The sequence below is a fragment of the Hyperoodon ampullatus genome (genome assembly GCF_949752795.1).
Source record: "Hyperoodon ampullatus genome assembly, chromosome: 4".
In the NCBI taxonomy this organism is placed as follows: Eukaryota; Metazoa; Chordata; class Mammalia; order Artiodactyla; family Ziphiidae; genus Hyperoodon; species Hyperoodon ampullatus.
In genome coordinates, this window is record NC_136917.1 from 73438403 (window position 1) to 73460045 (window position 21643).

Consider the following 21643-nt stretch of genomic DNA (forward strand, 5'->3'; position numbering starts at 1 on the left):
CAGGCACTTTCTAAAAACCATCCTTTTGTTGTAGGTAAGTATCCTTTTCTCCTTTTCATAGTTGAGAAATTAAGACTCAGAGAGGGTTTAAGCAACGTTCTGATCACTCAGCTAGTGAATGGCAGAGCTAAAATTTCAATACAGATATGTCTGACTCCAAAGTCCATACATTTATGCTGCTTTTCATGATGTAACAGGAGAGGTAAATAAGGAGACCCTGGCACATACTGTCAGACTGAGGGGTTACTTACTACACTGCTGCTCCTCTAGATTGAACCTGTTTAGGCAAAGAAAGAAAGAAGGAGGAGGGAAGGAAGAAGGGAAAGAAGAAGGGAGAAAGAAAGGGGGGGAAAGGAGGATCCTAAATTAGTGATTTATACCAAGCTGCACTAGAGCAACTCTAAGTATGCATATGAAAGAGGGCTGGAAAAGGACAGGCTGAAGGAAAACCAAGACCTCTTTCTAAGCACAGCTTCAAGGATTTTAGCACTCACAGAAAACAGCACCAGTCAGAGAATTACTATGGTCTGCAGTCAAATACATCTTAATCAACTCTTATTCCAAATGTCAAGTCCCAATGAGTGAGAGGATCATTAAACCAAAGAGCCAGTATTTACCTGCAGTTGGCTTCGTTATATATATAGGTCTTTTCAGCCATGTAAGTACACAAATAGTTATTAATAATTATTTTTAGTAAACATTCTTCAACTGTTAACTGCTAACAATTTTATATCCCAGGCATTCTTTTCAACTAGTTTATCTTTGAGGACTCAATAGGAAGTTATAACTTTTGAAATTAGGTAGTGTCTGTTCTAACATGTCCAGATTAGGCTTAGCTTTGATAAGAGGATATCCATCTAATTAATAGGTCTGCCATTAATTAGCAAGAGAGACATGTGTTTAAGAGTAAAACTTTAAGCTGCTTGTTGTGTGATACTGAAAATTCATCTTAAAAAATATTTTTGGAGGATTTGCTAAAAAATATGCAGTCCAATTTCAACAGATACTCTCAAATTTATCACTGGATTTAGTCAGGTGTATCTGGCCCGCATTCTTTTGTGTCTCTTCTACTGCCCCCCAAAACACACCTTCATAGACTTGCTTTACCAAACTCTTCCTTTCTGTTGTGATATTGCTTTCATTGAGGGACATTATAAGAAACAGCCCTATGAAACTCATTATAGTAATTACTGTAGGAATATTTTAATGATAATATTTACTATATCATATCATATCTTTTACATGAGGACCCAAGAAACAAATTCCCTTTATGTTACAATACCAGGAAGAGATATAGTTCTTTTAAACAGCTGGTTTGTTTTCATCTTACAGATGTCATAAATCAATTAACTCATATTTACTTCCAGCGCTGATTTCTAGGAAGCCTAGAGCCAACTTTTTAGCCTATTTCTAGGTAGTCCACATACCTTTTGACATGCATGTTGGGAACCAACTCTGGGATAATCTTATTTCATACATTATTTACCCCTTTTACTTTTATATTGTTATACTGTAAGTATTTTTGTAAACTGCCTTGGTTCCTTTAATAATGAAACAGAATACAGAAAATATGTGAAAAAATTAAGATTCTGCTTGTCTATTTATTTAGCATATTGCATGAACATTGTTAGTATTTTTCCAAATTTGGAGAGTATATTTGGGTTATTGTGACCTAAATGTGGCACTCCTGAATTTCATACCAGGGGTTCCTGAGGGGCAACTTGAAGAGAAATGTATTCATCTTCTGGAGCAGACAAAACTGAGGTACAACAAGACTGAAATGACAGTAAATTAGGAGTAAAGTGTTATTAAATTAAGATATTTTACTCAAAGAAAAAATGGTATCTTAAAATATAGCCCCAAACAAAGAAGCAAGAGCAGGCAATCATTTGCATATGAAGCTGCTTTCCACATGTGTATTCTATATATATATTATTCCAAAATGTGTAGTAACAGGGACTTATTTATTTAGTGATGGTTAATGATTCTCCCAATTAATTGTCAACTGAACCATCGCTAGTAATTCAAAATATGTTTTAAGAAGCAAATAGCTGTCAACTCATTACACATTGAACAAATATAATAATATTAGCAATGATACTACTGAACATTTATTGAATGCTTACTATATACCATATACTTATCTCATTTAATTTTCAGAACCCCAGGCATTTTCATTAAGTCCATTTTACAAATGAGAAATGTAAAGGAAAGCCACTGGGGGATTTAACAAGGAGCTTGACATTATTTCATTTACATTTGAAGAAGGTCTCTCTGCCTGCTATGAAGAGGTTAGGTTGAAAGGGCAACCACTAAGGAAGCAATTTTAACAGTGCAGACACAACATGATGACTAGGAGCAGAGAAGTAGTAACGGAGGTGCAGAGAGGTGTGAGATTCAGAATATAGGTTGATTAATATAGGTGTGTGTGTGTTATGGTACACAACTTTTCTTTCTCAAAGACTAGCTTTCAGTAGGCTGAATGAAGGTTATCAAATGGCAAATGATCAGAATTTAACGTTACCCTATCCTTCCAGTCCATGGCCAGAGACTTTTGTTTGGTGATTTGATGCTACTGAGGGAGGCTGCCTTCCAACAAAGGGGTGTGATCTCATTGTGGGGAGAGCTGGAGAAAACTGCCACCTTTTTCTTTGTGTTCCCTTTTGGTGAATGCCACGTCAGTTCTCCTTTGGTCAGTTCTCCTTTGAGCAGATAGTCAAACCCTCTGTATTGAGAAACAAGGGGGAACAGATGTTAGGGAGCCAAAAATTTAGAAGTAAATTAAGACCTCAAAACATCTCAGTTATTTCTTGACTTTCCCCTTCTATATGCCTTCCCCTACTTAGTACAGATTTTCCACATGTAAAGTAAATAAAGCAGCAGGGATTCTAACAACCTGGAAAGTCTCAAGTAAAAATGTGAGAACAGTTTAAATCTTTGTCAGGTCTCAAGCCTAAGAAACGCGACTAAAATCAGTCTATTGTGAGTTACCAAGTTTTCAGCTCCTGAAAAACAAAATGTGTTTCAAATGACCTAGCATGATGATATAGACATTCCAGTTCCACCAAAGAGCTAATTCTTACCCTCTTTTTGCCTCAAACATATTTTCTCCCTTTATGATATCTTCACTGTGGTCTCACTAATGTGAGTTTCCCATATGTCTCTCTAATGTCTGCAAGTAGATTGTATATTTTATGGATTCTGTAATGTGGCATGAGACTGCCGCCACACCATTGGGCAAGACTGGACAAGATCCAGGGTGGGATGAGCAGTCATAAAGGGAGTCACTGTGAGTTTGTAGCTATCTACATTATAAATGTGTGCATATGTGTATAATATATTGATAATATGCCTTTGGATAATATATAATCGACATAACATGTGTTAAGTAGTGTATATAATATGTAAATATGTTTAGAAAGATAAGTAGTTGTTTTGTATGTTATCCATCCACCCCTACTATTATAGCTCACAGACACTTTTAGTGACATTGGCTCTGTATCACCTCATATGAGTAAACAATTTCAACCACATTGAACTCCAAAAAACTTCTGGACCCACATCCTTTACAGAGTAAAGTTTTGTTTATCTCTGGTGAAATAAATGGCTCTTTTTCACCTTGAATTCTATCTCTTTTTTGAAACTGTAGACTTGTAGATCACTTTGAAGCAGATCCTGAAGAGTGTCATGTGCTCTCAGACTGGATTATGAAGACTGGCTTGGTAAAGTTACTGGGAGTAAAGCACAGGAAGCAAAGGGTACCTCTGTCGTTGGAAGCTAAAACAGATCTAAGTGTGCTGAAGCTAATTCCATTTTAAACCCACTTCTACACCCTGAGCTAATTCCAAAATCATTCTTTGCTTCTAATAATCTTCATTGTGAGTCTTTTTGCCTACATTAGAACAAAGTTTCTAGGATAATTTCTCCCTGGCCTCTTTTAGTACCTTTCTTATTCTCCAACCAGACCCACCTCAATATACACACAAACCCCCCAATTAACTAGAAAAATACGAATTGCTAAGGTGACTCTTGAATAAAGCTAGCTCTCCAAATATATTCAAGGTTAAGAGGTTCCTTCAATTACTGATTCCTAGATATCACCTTCCTTATTTTATCTTCCAGATCTTATAATATTTTCATTTTTTAAAAAAATGCCTTAATTAAATCACCTATGTTTGAAATACCTAGAGTGGTTTCTCATTCCCTGACTGTGTACTGACAGATAGAGGTCTAAAGCAGCACTTGAGATGAAAGCAAACCCCTGGGGCTAAACTGACATTCAAAATTGGCTCTCTATCTGTCTCTCTCTCTCTCTCTCTCCCTCCCTCTCTCTCTCTCTCTTTCTCTGTCTTATTAATTGGAGGCTTTGTCTTTGTCACAGTTCCTAGTCCTCCTTTTGTTACTGTAGTTTCTCCCTCTGGGAAATTCACTACTTAGGTACCTGGAACCATCTTATTGTTCCCTGGGTGCTTGGGACAACTTCACCCATTATTGGTGCAGCAGTTCATGCTCTCCACCCTTCTCAAACCTAGATTTCCCCTTCCAGACCAACCAGCCTGTGTGCCAAACTTAGTACGCTTTTCCTTCTGAAGCATGACGTAGTGGAAGGTATTCTAAAGTTAGAGATAGAGGGTATAAGTTTATCAGTCCCACAACTGGTCTGTAACCTTGAAAAAAGATACTAAATCCATTTGCACCTCAGTTACCACACCTATAAAATGAGAATAATAATGAAACCCACTTTCTAGGATTGTTGTAAAGTTCAAATGACACCAACTGTGTTGAGAGCTCTGTAGACTGTACAAGACTACATACAAGAATTTTATTATACTTTTCTAGGTCATAACTCACTATCAGACAGACTTTCTGGATATAATTCTCCATCTAAGAGTGGTCTAATGATTCCTGTGGTAAACTAGTTAAGAAGTTACTGTAAGATGGGTAGGACCTTCCTCAGTTCCTCCTCAAAATCACAAATGAAGAAGCCACTTTCTCCACCAGTATGAGTTAACTCCAGTGGTATGCTAGTAAATGTTTAACAACTGGCTCTCTGAGGAGGAGAGTTATGGTTTGTAGAATTTGCTAATTTCCATAAAGTACATATTCCCACCATGGCCAAATTCAAGCAACCAGTGCGACATCAGCCATCTTACAAAAATTCCTCATTATTTAACACACCACTGTTTCAGTCTGCCTCATTACCATAATAAGAGTATTTCTTGGTGTTAATATAGGTTATAGAAAAAAGTTCTGGATATTGATGTTGCTCAAGATTAGTTTTTTTCCTTTACTCTTTATCAGTTAGGGATCACGAAATCATCCTTCCTTTAATAATATCCTTTTATAACAAAAATCCTGAAAATAAAGCCCTACTTTTACTTTTCTAATTAGTGAAATTGTTCTCTGCTGGTGAGGATACCATTTAATTGCAATTTAATTAACTCAAGAGTTTAAAGGCTATGGAGTATATTTCAGAAAGATTAAGAGGTAACACAATGACTGTTAAAAGTCCAAATAGTAATAGAATTTATAGAACCTATAAAATTAATACAACTATAAAATATCTAATATTAATATATATTTAAAAAATATTAACCAAGGTCTCTGCATTTTGTGTATTAAAACATCCCTTTGCATTTGCTTTGTCTTTCACGGGCTGACAATTCTCTAAGGTTGATGTCATAACAAGATGATCACCATGGAGAGATTGTATTGGCAACATGCCCACCACTCCAGTTACATACATGCTTCAGAGAATTGATCTGGTTTCCACTGACTCTTGGAGGTGGGAGTGCCCAAGGAATTCTTGCTGACTCAGACCATGTCCAAATTGAAGGGCTTTTAGCCGTGTAATTTCTGGTCTGCTTATGGGTTTAAATTAACTCCACTGTATTCTTACACATTAATTTAATCTTGCTGTTAACAGTGGTTTTAGGATCCTTATTGCCACCATAGACCTACCCCAGATTAGACTTAAACCCTTAAGTAAGTTTCTATAGGCTAGAGATGAATGAGACCAGAACCTCAGGACTAAGCCCAAGTGAAAATTGTTACCACACCGTGGTGAAAACCATACTGACATACAAAGCCATTTATTTGGCATACTGTCAAGCATAAGCTTATCTATTTGTGGTCTGAGCAGTTCTGTATATTCATCTTCTGGAGAAAAAAAGAATGTTAGCACAAATTGATATTTTAATCTATTCCCTTTCAGCTCTCTTCCAACCCAAACTGAAGGGGACAACAGAAGATAAAGTATCTGATAAAGCATCACACTAAAAATTCATATTTGAAAGTTGCTTATAGGAAGACTCTTGAAAATGTGCTAAAAAGAGCTTTGGACAGGTGATATTTTGTATATCTTGGAATGATTTATATTATACATTCCTTACAATGACCTTAATTATTATAAAAGGATAAAATTGGCAGTGTAGAGAACTTAATGTCCCAGTGGATTACATCATGACTTGGTTCAGGACAAAAATGGAATATAGCTGAAGTATAGGCTATGTTCTCCTTATAATTTATACTTTAATTAAAAATTATATTTTCTGGAAAAGAATACAAAACTTGAATATAATGGGAGATTCCTCCTTGTAAATTAAAAATATTTGGAGGAACTTAAATTTATATAGGAATTTTCCCTTCAAAAACACCTCAAAAAATTGGCAGTCACTGACATTAGAAATGATATCAACCAATTTCCAAATACTATATTAAATTTCAGAGGCATCAAAGGACACTTTCAGAAGAGCATGAATTCCCCTAAAGCCTAGGGGTAGTGATGAATATCCTAATTACCTAGAGGAATCCCTTATGGATAGATCGTCTATGTAAAATTATCTCAAATTATTTTATTTTGTCCATGTTTTTCAGCATCTGAAATTAGACCAATAACTAATAACCGTTTTAAAACATACTTATCTCTATCCCACCTTGTCCTCAAAAGTACCCTCCTCACTCTAATCCCTGGCAACCAGTAATCTTTCCCCCACTTCTAAAAGTTTGTTATTTCAAAAGTGTTATATAAATGGAATCATACAGTATGTAAATTTCAGGATGGGCTTTTTTTTTTTTTAAGGCAAACATGAGTTTGATATGGAAAACTTCACACCAAGAATTTACAGCACATTACCATTCCCACTAGAGATAAAACATTCATCGAATAGATGCTTCAGGAGGTTAATTGACAGGCCTAGGAATGAACACCTGGGAAAGCACCAAGGAGCCAGGAACCATCTGACACACTGAATAGTGTCTCCTTCTCTTTGCTCAAGGGTCCTAGCTAGAAAAACACCCTTTTGGAATGCTCTACCTTGTGACTGCTTCCTAAAATACCAATACTCAGCAGAATTACCCATTAAAAAATTCGCTGAGGCCTTCCCCACAGCCCCCTCCAATAAGGAGACTCAAGACCACTGCCATGGGTAGCGGGAACACGTGTGTGGAAGGGGGAGGAGGTAACACAGTTATCCTTAAGGTTCACAGCCGTTTTGCTTAGCAAATGAGCCAGGCTTGGTCACCATCTCGTCCCTTGGTAAAGGAACATGGGTTAGGATAAAACTGTTTCTAAATATTATAGGTTTCAGTTTTTCACTGGATGAGAAATTAACAATGACCCCCATCTTCCAAGGATTTAAAGTAATTTAACCCATTGCAGGGATAAACCCAAAGAGTATGAGATGTCAGTGTGCTTGGGAAAAGGCTAGGCACTCTAGTTTCTAATTTTTTTAAAAAGTGTCATTTGAACTTGGGTGGGTAAACTTCAGGTTCCGTGATGCCAGCTTCTGTTTGAAACGTGTCCCATGAGAAAAGTAGAGGAATCACAGTTATCTATTGAGACTAAAGGTTAGAAGTCTCTTTGAGAACATTTTAGAATAGTGCATATTTCTCTTTAACACTCTTCTCCTCCTCTTTCAAATTATCAAATGTCTTCACCTGAATTTTGATAGGTTAATCACCACACAAAAAGAAGTGATTTATATAGAAAAGGCAAGAGTGGAGACCTTTCTAGCATTGCCAGTTAACAGGCACCCTCTGGCCTGCACTGGGTTCACATCCTGGAAAGTCCTCACAGGTGCGTGTGCTGAGCCACTTTAGCCTCCATGTAAGGAGTCTGGGTTGACCAGAGCAGAACGTCGCTCCCAGCAAGGAAAAGCCTGGATTCCTGAGCTGCCTCTTGCTCCACAGCAGGATTAAAGGTGTGTGGTTTCCACGGAGATACTTGAGTAACTTCTAAGGTAACTTGCTGGCCCTCCTGATCCATGTTGTCATACTAGGAAAACAGGAATCTGAGCAGCACAATCTCTGCATTCTTGAAGTTTATTTTCAAGAGGCCGGTCCAGGCCATCTTGCTGCTGTCTGCTATTGTTTGGTCAGGACAGTTGGTTCCGGGTCCGTTCTCTTCTCTTTACAGGCCCATAGGCCGACCAGTACTGGACTTTTTCATCACTGGTCACTTTTTTTTTTTTTTTTTTTTGCGGTACGCGGGCCTCTCACTGCCGTGGCCTCTCCCGTTGCGGAGCACAGGCTCCGGACGCGCAGGCTCAGCAGCCATGGCTCACCGGCCCAGACGCTCCGCGGCATGTGGGATCTTCCCGGACCGGGGCACAAACCCATGTCCCCCGCATCGGCAGGCGGACTCTCAACCACTGCGCCACCAGTGAAGCCCGACTGGTCACTTTTGAGATCTCAGGTAAGGGAGCAGCCATGTTCTCTACTCACGGTCCACTGGGATGGGCTTTTTTTTGCTCAGCATAATTTCTTGGTGCTTCATCTAAGTTGTTGCATCTATCAGTAGTCCATTTCTTTTTCTTTTTTTTTACAAAGTAAATATTTTTATTTGTGTAACAAATATTCTAAGAAATGATGACATAATAAAATGAACAGAGTTGAAGTGATGTCAAGACACAACAAGGTATGAAATGCTATTGATGATTAATCATTTTGTTTCATCCAACCTCCCATTGATTATTTTAGAGAGCATCTCTGGTATATTTCTGACTGAATCTTAAGCATGATGTATCCAGGTAATTCAATTATGAAATCTTTGAAAGAATAGTCCCTTCCGGGCTTCCCTGGTGGCGCAGTGGTTGAGAGTCCGCCTGCCGATGCAGGAGACACGGGTTCGTGCCCCGGTCTGGGAGGATCCCACATGCCGCGGAGCGGCTGGGCCCGTGAGCCATGGCCGCTGAGCCTGCGCGTCCGGAGCCTATGCTCCGCAATGGGAGAGGCCACAACAGTGAGAGGCCCGCGTACTGCAAAAAAAAAAAAAAAAAAAAAGAATAGTTCCTTCCATTAGTACTCATTAACTCTTTTTTTCTTTTTCTACTTTTTCTCTGGACTAGCAATGGCTGTGCTGGTGCGTGTTCTTCCTCAGAAAGCGGTTCTTCCTTAATGTGTTTCTTCTTCTCCTTCTCTTCCCCCTCCCCTTCCTCTTCCTCCACCTCCTTCTCCTTCCTCACAGATATCTCCCGTTTTTCCACCACTTGTACTCCTTCTTCTACTACTTCTTCTTCTTCAACTTTAATTTTAACCTAATAGTCCATTTCTTTTTATTGCTAAGTAGTATTGCATGCTATATATTTACCACAGTTTATTTAACCACTCATCTATTGAAAGACATCTGAGCTGATTCCAGTTTGTAGCTATTATGAATAAAGCTGCTATGAACATTAAGTACAGGTTTTTGTGTGATTGAGTTTTCATTTTTCTGGTAGAAACACTCAGGAATGCAATTGCTAGGTCGTATGGTAGTTAGATGTTTAATTTTTTAAGAAACTGCCAAACTATTTTCCAGAGTGGCTGAAATATTTTACATTTCCATCAGCAATGTATGAGTGATTCAGTTTCTTCACATCCTCACCCACATTTGGTGTTGTTACTATTTTTTATTTTAGCGTTTCTGAGAGGTGTGTAGTGATATCTCATTATTGTTTTAAAGTGCATTTCCCTAAAAACTAATGATGGTAAACATCTTTTCATGTGATTACTTGCCATCTGTATACTTTCTTTGGTGAAATATCTGTTCATGTCTTTTTTATACTTTCTAACTGGATTGTTTGGTTTTTTTACTATTGAGTTTTGAGGGTTCTTTATATATTGTAGATAACAGTCTTTTGTCAGATAAGTGGTTTGCAAACATTTCCTCCCAGTCTCCACACTGTCTTCTCATTTTCTTAACCGGGTCTTTCTCTGAACAAATTTTTAGATTTTGATGAAGTCCAATTTATCAAATTTTCCTGTATGGAAAATGCTTTGGTGTCATGTCTAAGAAGTCTTTGCCTAGCTTGAGATCCTAAAGGTTTTTTGTTATTTTCTTCTAAAAGTTTTGGGGGGTTCCCTGGCAGTCCAGTGGTTAGGACTCAGTGCTTTCACTGCTGTAGCCTGGGTTCAATCCCTGGTTGAGGAACTAAGATCCCACAAACTGTGAGGCATGGCCAAAAATAAATAAATAAATAACTTATTTTTTTAAAAAGATTTACATTTTCACATTTTACATTTAAGCCATGATTCTTTTTTTAAATTTTTTATTTATTTATTTATTTATTTATCTTTGGCTGCTTTGGGTCTTCATTGTTGCGTGCGGGCTTTCTCTAGTTGTGGCGAGCAGGGGCCACTCTTCCTTGTGATGTGCAGACTTCTCACTGCGGTGGCCTCTCCCGTTGCGGAGCATGGGCTCCAGGCGCACGGGCTTCAGTAGTTGTGATACGTTGACTCAGTAGTTGTGGCTCACAGGCTGCAGAGCGCAGGCCCCGTAGTTGTGGCGCACGAGCTTAGTTGCTCCGTGGCATGTGGGATCTTCCCGGACCAGGGCTCGAACCCGTGTCCCCTGCATTGGCAGGCGGACTCTCAACCACTGAGCCACCAGGGAAGCCCCCATGATTCATTTTGAGTTAATTTTTGTATAGGTATTAAGTTTGAGTGTTTTTGTTTTGTTTTGTTTTACTTATTCAATTGCTTATTCAACTGTTCCAGCACTATCTGTCAAAGTCTTCCATTCCTCCTTTGAATTATTTTTGCCCCTTTGTCAAAACCCAGTTGAGCATATTTGTGCAGGTGTATTTCTGGGTTTTTTCTTCTGTTCCATTGACTTATTGTGTATCCCTCTGCCAATACCACGTTCTTGATTACTGCAGCTATATAACAAGCCTTAATACCAGGTAGGGTAATTCTTCCCACTTTATTATTTTTTGTAATGATTTTTAAAGCTATTCTAGGGTCTATGATTTTCCATATAAATTTTTAAATAAGCTCGTCTATGACTACAAAAATTCTTACTGGAATTTTGATACAAATTGTATTTAGCCTACAGATGAATTTGAGGAAAATTGACACGTTTACTCAGTTGAGCCTTCTGATCTATAAATATGGTATTTCCCTGCATTCAGTTAGGTTTTCTTTGATTTCCTTCATCGGTGTTTTATAATTTTCAGCATACAGATTCTGTACATACTTTTTAAGTGTAAATCTAAGTATTTAATTTTCTTTGGAGAAATTATAAATCATATTGTGTTTTAAATTGTGATTTCAGCATGTTCATTTTTGTATGTAGAAATGTGATTGGTTTTTGTGTATTGCTCTTGAACCATGTTGTTGAACTCCTTTACTAGTGCTAGGAATTTGTGAGTTTTATTTTGTAGATTTCTTGGTATTTTCAGTGTAGACAGTCATGTCATCTGACATTAGAGATTGTTTTATTTCTTCCTTTCCAAACTGTATGACTTCTATTTATTTATTTATTTATTTATTTGCCTTAGCACAGTGGTTAGAACTTCCAGTAATATGTTGATTAAAATGGTGAGAGTAGACCTCCTTACCTTAATCTCTGTCTTCCACCATTAAGTATGATATTAGTTGCAGGCTTTTTATAGATGCTCTTTACCAAGTTGTGTTATTTATCTTCTATTCTTAATTTGCTGAGAGTTTTAATCATAAACAAGTATTGAATTTTGCGGCCAAAAGTATTTCTTCATCAATTGAAATCACATTATGAATTTTGTTTTTGATACAGTAGATTGCATTGATTGATTTTTGAATATTTAACTAAGCTTGCATACCTGGAATAAATGCCACTGGTCATGGTATAATTTTTTAACACATTGTTGATGTTGGTTTGCTAATACTTTGTTGAGGATTTTTGTTGAGAATCTATGTTCATGAGAAATATGGGTCTAAACATTTGTTGTTTGTTTTTTGGTGCTGCCTTTGTCTGGTTTTAGCATCCGGGTAATAATAGCCTCATAAAATATGTTGGGAAGTGTCCTTATCTCTTCCATTAACTGGAAAAGAGTGTGTAAAATTGGTGTTAATTCATCTTTAAAATAAGTACCACTACTGCCCTTTCCCACCCCCACCTCCACCTGCTGCCTTGGTGTTTCTGGGTGAGGGAGGAGAGTCTCAGGCCTGTGAGAACAAAGAGGCTTCCCAGACCATACATGCTACTGTACTAGGTCTCTCTTGCTAGCTCTGCCTGCCTACCTTGATATCTCTCAGTGGAAAATGGGAGTCTCAAGCCCAGCAGAGAAGGAGAGTAGCTCCTCTGGTCACTTATTTCTGTCAACGTTCCCAATACGTCTCACTTGCTGGTGATGTCAGGTTCATGTGGTATTGTCAGAGGGAGTCTGGAGAAGGAATGAGCCTACCTGGGCTGTCTTCTATTGCTAGGTTGAAAGTCAAGGAACTCTGGGTCTGGGTGACCTTCCTTTGTTGGGTAGGGGGATTCCATTGTTCCTACAATTATATTGTTCTGACAATCTTAGGATCACAAACCACCTTGCATTCTTCTAAACACATTTCACATTTCTCCTTTGGTTGTCTCTTGCACCATTTCCAGAGTTTATATTTGTACTTAGCAGGGAGGAGCAAGAAAAACAGGTCTACACCATCCTACCCTGTTTGGAAGTGACCTTCACTTTTAATCATAGATGCACAAGGACTGACTCAGTCCCAGAAGGTCTTGAATTACTTGAGTTCTACATAAGCAGACAAGGATTTAATATGAAGATGAGGAAGAAGAGAAGACAGAACCATTCATCATTGGAATTGACCTCAAGCTGATACAGCACAAATGAGCAAAGAGACAAAAACCAACAATGAAACAGGGAACAAAGGTCTTTCCTTTGTAATGGGGGCTGGCCAGCTTGTCTTTTCTTGGTATTTATCTCTCTGCTCCATATTTTTAATGTAAAGCAAAGTTTTTTATATCTAATATTTAATTATATGGATTGTGAAAAATTTGTGAAACTCGGAGAGCAACTGTACTGTCAATCAATCAAACAGAGTCAAAAGGAAGTTTAGCTCAAACTATTGGACAAGCAAAGAACAGTTTATCATTCATCAGTCATAGATTGAATGAGACATCAAGGTGGTAATTAGCAATAACATGTTTGTTTCTTATCTTGCTACTTTATCTTCCTTCTTTTCTTTCTAATCATTTGTAGAAAATACGTGTTGCTTCCTTAGGAAGCATTACATGAATTTATTTCCTACCTTGAAGAGAAACTATTTTGATTCCGTACACTCATTATTGATCAATTTCTGCCTGTGAAAGTGAAATCAGATACTGTTCTTTGAAACTCCTTATTGAAATTTCATTAAATAGGCCAACATTTGATGTTGTTAAAGAGAGCAGTACTTCCTTTGGCTGAAGTGGATTGCATTGAAATAACAGGGAGAATGATTTTAGACATAGCTTGTGTCCAGTGGTTATTATTTTTGAAACCAGTCCAATTAGTATATCATTAATAATTTTTAAACTTTTTATCAGTATATTTTAACTCACTTTTGAGAATGATCCACCCACTTCAGGGTAGGTGCTCCCCTTTGCAAAGAATAACATAACAGAGGGAAATGACTATGATAAACTTTGCAAAGTTATACTGCACAGATAATTGTTATAATACCCAATTCAATGTGATGCTAGTGTAAGAAGTGCTCAAGGTAGAATCATAACCATATACCAGGTATTATTCCCAACACTATCAAGAAGCAAATCTAAATCATTTCAAAAGCCAACCGAATTTTAAGTAATAGTCACTGGTGAGTATTATACTACTCTTAAGAAAGCTTATAATGGCAACTGTATTCTGACTCTAAAAATAGTACTCTTCCACTCAGAAAATACTAGCAGCAGTAGCAGAAGCAGCACCAGAAGTCCAGCTGGAAGTCCTAGAAAAAATACTTCTGTGTTGGGCTTCCCTGGTGGCGCAGTGGTTGAGAGTCTTCCTGCCGATGCAGGGGACATGGGTTTGTGCCCCGGTCCGGGAAGATCCCACATGCCGCGGAGCGGCTGGGCCCATGAGCCATGGCCGCTGAGCCTGCGCGTCCGGAGCCTGTGCTCCGCAACAGGAGAGGCCACAACAGTGAGAGGCCCGCGTACCGCAAAAACAAACAAACAAACAAAAAAACTTCTGTGTTATGAAGATCTGCAAGTTCTGAGCTATAATAAATTTACTTAAGACATATTTGAAATTGTAATGTACTTACTAGATTACTTTTTGAATCACAGAAGAATTTTTATATTTTTAAATGGTATCAAAACGAACCCTAACAGTTATTGATATTTGTAAAGAAGTGAAAACACAACTAAAACCTATTTAACATTGATTACATGCTATCAGTTTCTAAAGAGAGCATTAGATCGCCTTAATTTAGTCAATATTAATATATTCAGATAACCTAACATTATAGTCAATATTTCTATATTCACAAATTAACTTTCAGTTCTAGGTAACTTAACTTTCTATTCTAGATGAAAGGACCCAGTCTCTGCTTGCTTATACTTTTCTAGCAATATCCAAAATATTATTGAAAGACTAGTATATACCACTTAGTAGTTCATGAACTCCTTGAGAGCAGGGATCCAGTCATTTATCTTCATGGTCCTAGAACTTGGTGCCATGTGTAATACATAATGGCATTCTGGATGTTCACCATATATTTGTTAAATTAATTTTAAAAAGAAACTAATAGAGAAGTGTTAGTTGAACTAATATTTAGACACCAAGCACTATGCTAGGCCATAATCCTCACAAAAACCCTATCAGATCCATGTATTGGTTAGCAATCTTCTGGTGGCAAATAATAGAAAATGTAAATCAAAACCTAGTTTAAGGAATAAAGGGAATTTATTGGCTTGTATAACTAAAAAGTTCAAAAGTAGGTGAGTCTTCAGGTACAATTTCAACATTGCTCTGGCTGAATTTCTCTGTAGTTCTCTCAGCTTTGCCCTCTTTTGTGTATCAAATTCAATTTCAGCTGGCTTCCTTCATGGTAGCAAAATGGCTGCAGCCATTCCACGACTCACATCAGCACATCACACCATACATAGGAATAGAGGGTGTCTCATAACAGACATCTTAGAAGAGTTAGCATGTATCCCAGAAGCCCCACCCCCCAAAAAGTCTCTCCATGCAGCTTTAGCCTAAATTGGATGAAATGATTAGCCTGTATGCATCAAAGTCAACTATTAGAGTTAGGGTTGGATTCAATGCTTCCCAAAATGCCACTGGCTGGGAAATAGGGGATTTTCTTAGGAGAGGGGACAAGAGAACTGAATGCCAGATAGGCAATCAATATATGTCCACTGGACATATCATTAGCCCCAGTTATCTTCAGAGAGTTTAAGTAACAAGCCTGAAGTAGAGGGCGGTTTAGAACTAGATTATAACTCTAAAGCTTGCGTTCTTTCCACTTTAAATTTTATCAGGTGTTCAAAGAAACTGCCAGATACTGTAAAACATCATCCTTGTCCTAACTTTAGAAAACTAAAACTAAAATAGTCTTATCCTAGGAAAAAATGTGATTTAAATAAAATGTCTTCTCGCACTCCTCCTCCAACTCCCACCATCCTTACTTCCGCATTCCATGTTCCACGTTCAGAATCCTTCCCGTCATTTCAAACCCAACCTTGTGCTCTCAGAGTCCCAGGTCAGTGGTACCTAATCCAAAATTATCCTCCCTCTTCATTCTCACTGAATTTCCATTCCTTTAGGTTTTCGATGAAACAACTCAGCATTAATAATAACGTATTGCTTTACCACTTCAGGAATATTTGCAATTTATATCATGATACTTTTGGACAAAACCCCACACTCTTGCCCCCAAGATCTCTCCAAAAGGAATTTTAAGGGAAGGAGACACCAAACCGTGGGCGAGAATTTTGTTGCAGACAAACCTTTCCAGAACTCCTGAGTTCAAACACTGAAAGTGTTGGTTCCCATTGCTTTCATGAGTGCGTTTACTGCCATGCCAAATTGTCTTTTTCCTAAGAGTACAGTTGACCCTTGAACAACACAAATTTGAACTGCTCAGGTCCGTTTATACGTGGATTTATTTATTTTTTAGCACTATAAATACTATAGTGCTACAGGAACCAAAGTTGGTTGAATCCACGGGTATGGAAACTTGGACATGGAGAAATCAAATATGTGTAGGGCTGAATATAGATTACATGCGGACTTTCTACTGCGTGTTAACTTCACGCAGGGTCAGTGCCCTGAACCAGCCCGGCTGCTTCGTTCAAGGGTCAGCTGTATCGTCTTTTTCCTAGAGTGTTCCAACTGGCAAATGCTCTTCTTTCCCACCCCGCCCCCATACATTTTCAGGCCCTTTTTATATTTAAAACTTGTTATTTGACTGATGTTTCTTACGTGGTGGCTGTTTCATTTTCAGACTGTTCTTTTGCCTACTGCACTTAACTTACTAATTATTATCCTCATTTAAAAATGACTTCCAGTTTTCCAGTTGCTTTTGAAGGCGATTTTATCTTTCCCGCCCCCCAAAACAAGTAAGTTTCACGTTCTTAAGGCCTTTAAACTCCCAAGAACTGATAATAGAAAAAAACACAGTATGCCTTAAAAAAACCTAGAAATTCATATTTTTAAGAATGATGGATTTTGGAATTTATTCATCAAAATGTCAGTTAGCTACTTCATAGTCATACAAAGCCAACCTCTGTTGAATTCTAAATTCAGGAAACTGGAATGGAGTTGAGTGGTACAGTGTTGGTTAGGAAAAAGGAAAGTTACATCACCTCAAACTGCCAACATATGTCTGGTCAGATCTGGTTTGAGCTGGTTAGAGCTCGACCAAGGATTTTTAAAACTCATAGTGAGCCAGAATTAGACCATGCGTTCTAGGTTACTGACCCCTTGCTTTTAATGCATGTGGGCTGACAAGGAAGTCTCTGTGTAATTGTTTTACAGTCATAAGCTTTACCAATGTTTTCCCCTGAGGTGCAATCACAAACATTTGCTGCTTAGCTGCCTGCATATAGGACATCCCTTCCCGCCCACTACCCACGCATAGAAATACTGCTCTTTCAATATTCTGAGCTGTTCAGCCACTGCAGAATCAACCCACACACAGTAACTGTTAAAGTACTTATTATGTCCTCCTGAGAACTTATGATAAATTCTGTTGTTTTTCCTAATCAAATGCAACATTTTACATATTTATAGGCTTTTTCCTAGGTTGAATTTTAAGATTCCTGATGATCTTTGCAAGACAATGTCACAATTGTTGAAATTTTGAATAATTTCTATTGCTAGCAGAATGGGGTTTCTTTTAAGGAAAAAAAAAAACTTGTACTATAAAAACCAGGGAATTTCAGATGTGGGTGGCAATTCACTTGGACATCCATATAAGCTGAAATTAACTAAGTTATGGGTGTGATTCTGTCTGCCAACATTTATAGAGTATTCCCTACACTCATAATGTGATACTTAGCACCCTGGGGGTGGCGAGTGTCGGGTATGAGGTGTGGTGAAAATTCAGTGTTCCCATTAAGAGCTCCTGCTCACTGCTTCAGACTGAATATAAAGTGTTCTCCCTGCCCACTCAAAAACAGACAAGGCCAGCCTGAAACAGAGACTCTGAATTGGGGAGTAGTTAATGTTAGAATAATAAAATAGAAGTTTGGAATACAGGCTAAGGGCTTTAAAGTTTACACAAAAAGGCAATCTGGCACCATTGTATGTTTCCATGAATTGTGTGTGCAAATTCGATTATTGGTTCTTTTTAAGTGTCAAAGCAGCAATCTTAGATGTAGTTTCTTTGCAGGTGTGATACTTAAATGCTATTTTTTACATCAAAGTTATGTTAAGAAAGGTTGGCAAGGCTGAACTCTGCCTCTACACCTTTCATGAAACAAACATTTATTGAGCACCTACTAAGAGTCGGTCATGGTGCTGAGTACAGGGAGACAAAAGATAAGAAATTAAGGAAGATCGCTACGTTTAAGGATCTCTGTCTAGTGCGAAGGGAGACATTTAAACACATAATAACCATCTAACATAAAAAATTCTATAACTGAGACATGTACTTCAGGAAAGGCTGACCCACAAAGAAGATGACTTAGTAGGCTGGAATAAACACTGGTGTTAAGACAGGAGGGATATTTAAATGGGCTGGATGTTTAAGTGGTCAGGTTAGGGATGAATAATTTCCTGTTATGATACCTTTAGTTCCTTATGTAACCTTGTAACTTAGGGGTGTTGGTAATGAATCCTCAAAAAGCGTGGACCTCTGTGTAGCCTTCTTTCCCATGGTCATAGAGCCCTAGGTCTCTTTTGGGCTCTGCTCTAAGTCTCATCTTGTATCCAATTGAAAAGGATTTAAGAATCTCTGATTCAACTGTCAGTGAGCATTCTACCTCAGGACAAAATGGACTTAAGCAAGTTGGCTACAGCTATGGGGAGCAGGCATAAGAGGGGGGCCAGAGTGCTAGATAGTCACTGAGAGCATTTGGATAAAGGACGTACATTTCTATCTATGGAGTGCTAACTATGTTTTCATCTAAGTTAAACCTAAGGTTTAAATTAAGGCTCAGAACCGAAGATCACACAGGCAATATTAGAGCTGAAGTTCTAACACAGTTTCCCTGACTTCAGAGTGAAACGAACCCATTCTAACCAGTTAAGCAAAGTTCCTTTAAGAGAGAACGACATTGCATCCTGTTTCTTAAACTGGGTGGTGGGTACATTGGAAACTATTTGGTATTTCTTTAAACCTTACATATATTATCATTAGGATTTAGGATCTATTCAATATTTGCTAAAATAAACTTAAAAGGTAGAATTAAAAGGGAATACTGGATGAGCCCCAGAACTACATAAAGAGGTGTTTCTAAATTGAAAAAAAGAGAGAAAATTTGGCAGACAGTCAGCTGGCATCATTAGGATCCCACCAGAAATATCAGAAGTGCTCTGATGGAAGAAGCATGGTGCTGGGAAATCCAGTAGCAATCAGACAGAGAGCCTCAGAGGAGTTTGATAGCAGGGCCCCGGCACCCAATGGAAGTGAAGGAAAGCACCCAACCCTATGGTGGGAGTGAGGGACTAGCAAGAAACAAAGCAGGGTCCTAGTCCAACTCAGATCTGGGAAACAAGACAAGGTCCTAGTCCCTAGAACTGGAATCTCAGAAACAAGGAGACTGGACCTCAAGACCAAGGCAAAGCCTATTCTAGAGCCAAACTAAGAGCTCCTCAATGCACAGACCTCTCAAAGCTGAACTGGAGTTTTCCAATTCTTTATCAGAGATAAGCCCATCATGGAAAGTGTGAAGGTAGTGTCAAGAGTGTAGGGCTATGAAGAAGACGGTTTTGGGACAATGATTATGACAAGTCCTAAAATGTTAGGGTGAGAAAAATACTGCCTGTAAGGTTTATCTGTTGGTTTTTCCTGCCTTTCTTCTGGTAATAGCTTCCTAGTTTGCTTTTGAGATCCCTCCCCATCCTCCAAGAAAAAAGGCATAGCAGTATGTCCATCAAAGAGTGTTGCCCACCCTAGGCTCAGGACCCTAGCTAGGTAAATTGTCCTCTCTCTATCCCAGAATTTGAATCTCAAAACAAGAAATGAAGAGACTGAAAATAACTGATGGCTATTTCATCTGTCAGTCTGGACTTCAATGGACACTTAGATCACCAAAGCTGTAATGGTTCCAGTCCTTTCTGAAGTCTGTGTCTTCAGTATTTCCTGCATCTTGGAAATACCAGTATCCCTCTAGTGAATTACCTTTTTCATTTCAATAACTAAGGTCATTTCTGTTGCCTACAACCAGTATTGTTAAGTGACTCAGTGTGGAAGATGACAGCAAGATTCCGGGCTCTTTTCTGAATCAACTTTCCCAAAGGTAAAGTCAGGATCAATGCTCCTGAGTCTGCAGTTTGGAGAGCCCTGAAGAGCTGCCCTCTGTCTGCAGAGTCAGGTTTCTCCAGGAGCCTACCAAGCCACGCAGACTTCTCCATCTTAACCTCTTCCCACCCCACTTTCTGTCAGCTAGTGAATACATTTTCCTAAGCCCCAAAATGCTTAAACCTTGACCTAGTTCTCTGTGATTTCCCTAAAATGTAAAACATTTCTAAGTTAATAGGTTTGCTAAATTTTTTCTGTCATGCTCAAAGTTTGAAAGAAATGTTTGATCTAAAATAAATACATCATCATACAAATGATATATTTTTCAATGTATTGAAGCTGAATCAGAATTATTTTGGACAGGTCAATGTCTTTACCTTAAATTATATCAGGCTAAACATGACCATTTTATTATAAATGTCACCAAGAAAATGACACTTTTCTAATTAAAAACCCTAAGAAGAAAAAAAATCATCTTTTTTATGTCCATGATGAAAGATTAAAAAAGGAAAGCACACCATATAAGAATTTACAAACTTGTAGAGATATGATACTTTCTTTTCTAAGTCTTTGTTTCAATCACAACATTTTCATTATAAAAACTCATAAAGCCATAAATGGGGAAGATAGAACAATGAGGCTTTAATACGAAGAGGTAATTGAAGTTATTCATAATTATTTTCACTAGCAATCAATATGGTATTGATTTTCTATTCTTGCAACTCTTGCAGTAATGTCCTTGCCTTGAAACTCAACCTAAGCTAGGAAGTAGTAGCAAATAAAACAGTTCCAACCTAAGGAAATGGAAAGAGAAAACAAGACAGCAAAAGCCTAGATACACTTCAGAGATGAAAGTAATTGTTGGCTGACAGTTAATTCTGCTGGTTAGAAGATGGTGACAAGGTGCCCCAGGCTGAGAGTGGGCCTGGTATGGACTTCCAGGTTGCACTCTGTTCCACAGCTAGAGGCTACACCAGTATCATAACCAGTCAGAGTTTTCAGTCAGAGGAGAAGTGGCTGAGAGTCTCCAAGTCTGGATGGATTCACATCCCCACAACTACAAAATCTATTCAAAGTGTATGCCCTACTGACTGCCAGTCAATAGCATTATCTGAGTACACAAGGAGAAGCAGAATCTCATTTAAATTTAAAAGGAATTGATCAAATTGGATAAAATTTTAAATTATCATACATTAAAGCACAAACCATTAACGAAGCCTTGGGGAAATTCATTCCAGAAGTGGAGCACAATAATTTCTTACAAAATTGAACATGTTGAGGCCTATGTTGAGTAATTTACAGATAAAGATCAAAGCCCAAAGTTTTAACTGAGAAAACTGGATTCAAAATAAAGGAACATCAAATCACATAGTTTTACTTGATAAGTATAATTCCAGTAGTTTTGAGGGATTCCATAAAAATGACTTTCAAAGAACAAATCTATGCTTTCCTGATCTTACAGTATTGTTTTTTCATCATCATTAATCACATCTAAGAGTCACACACA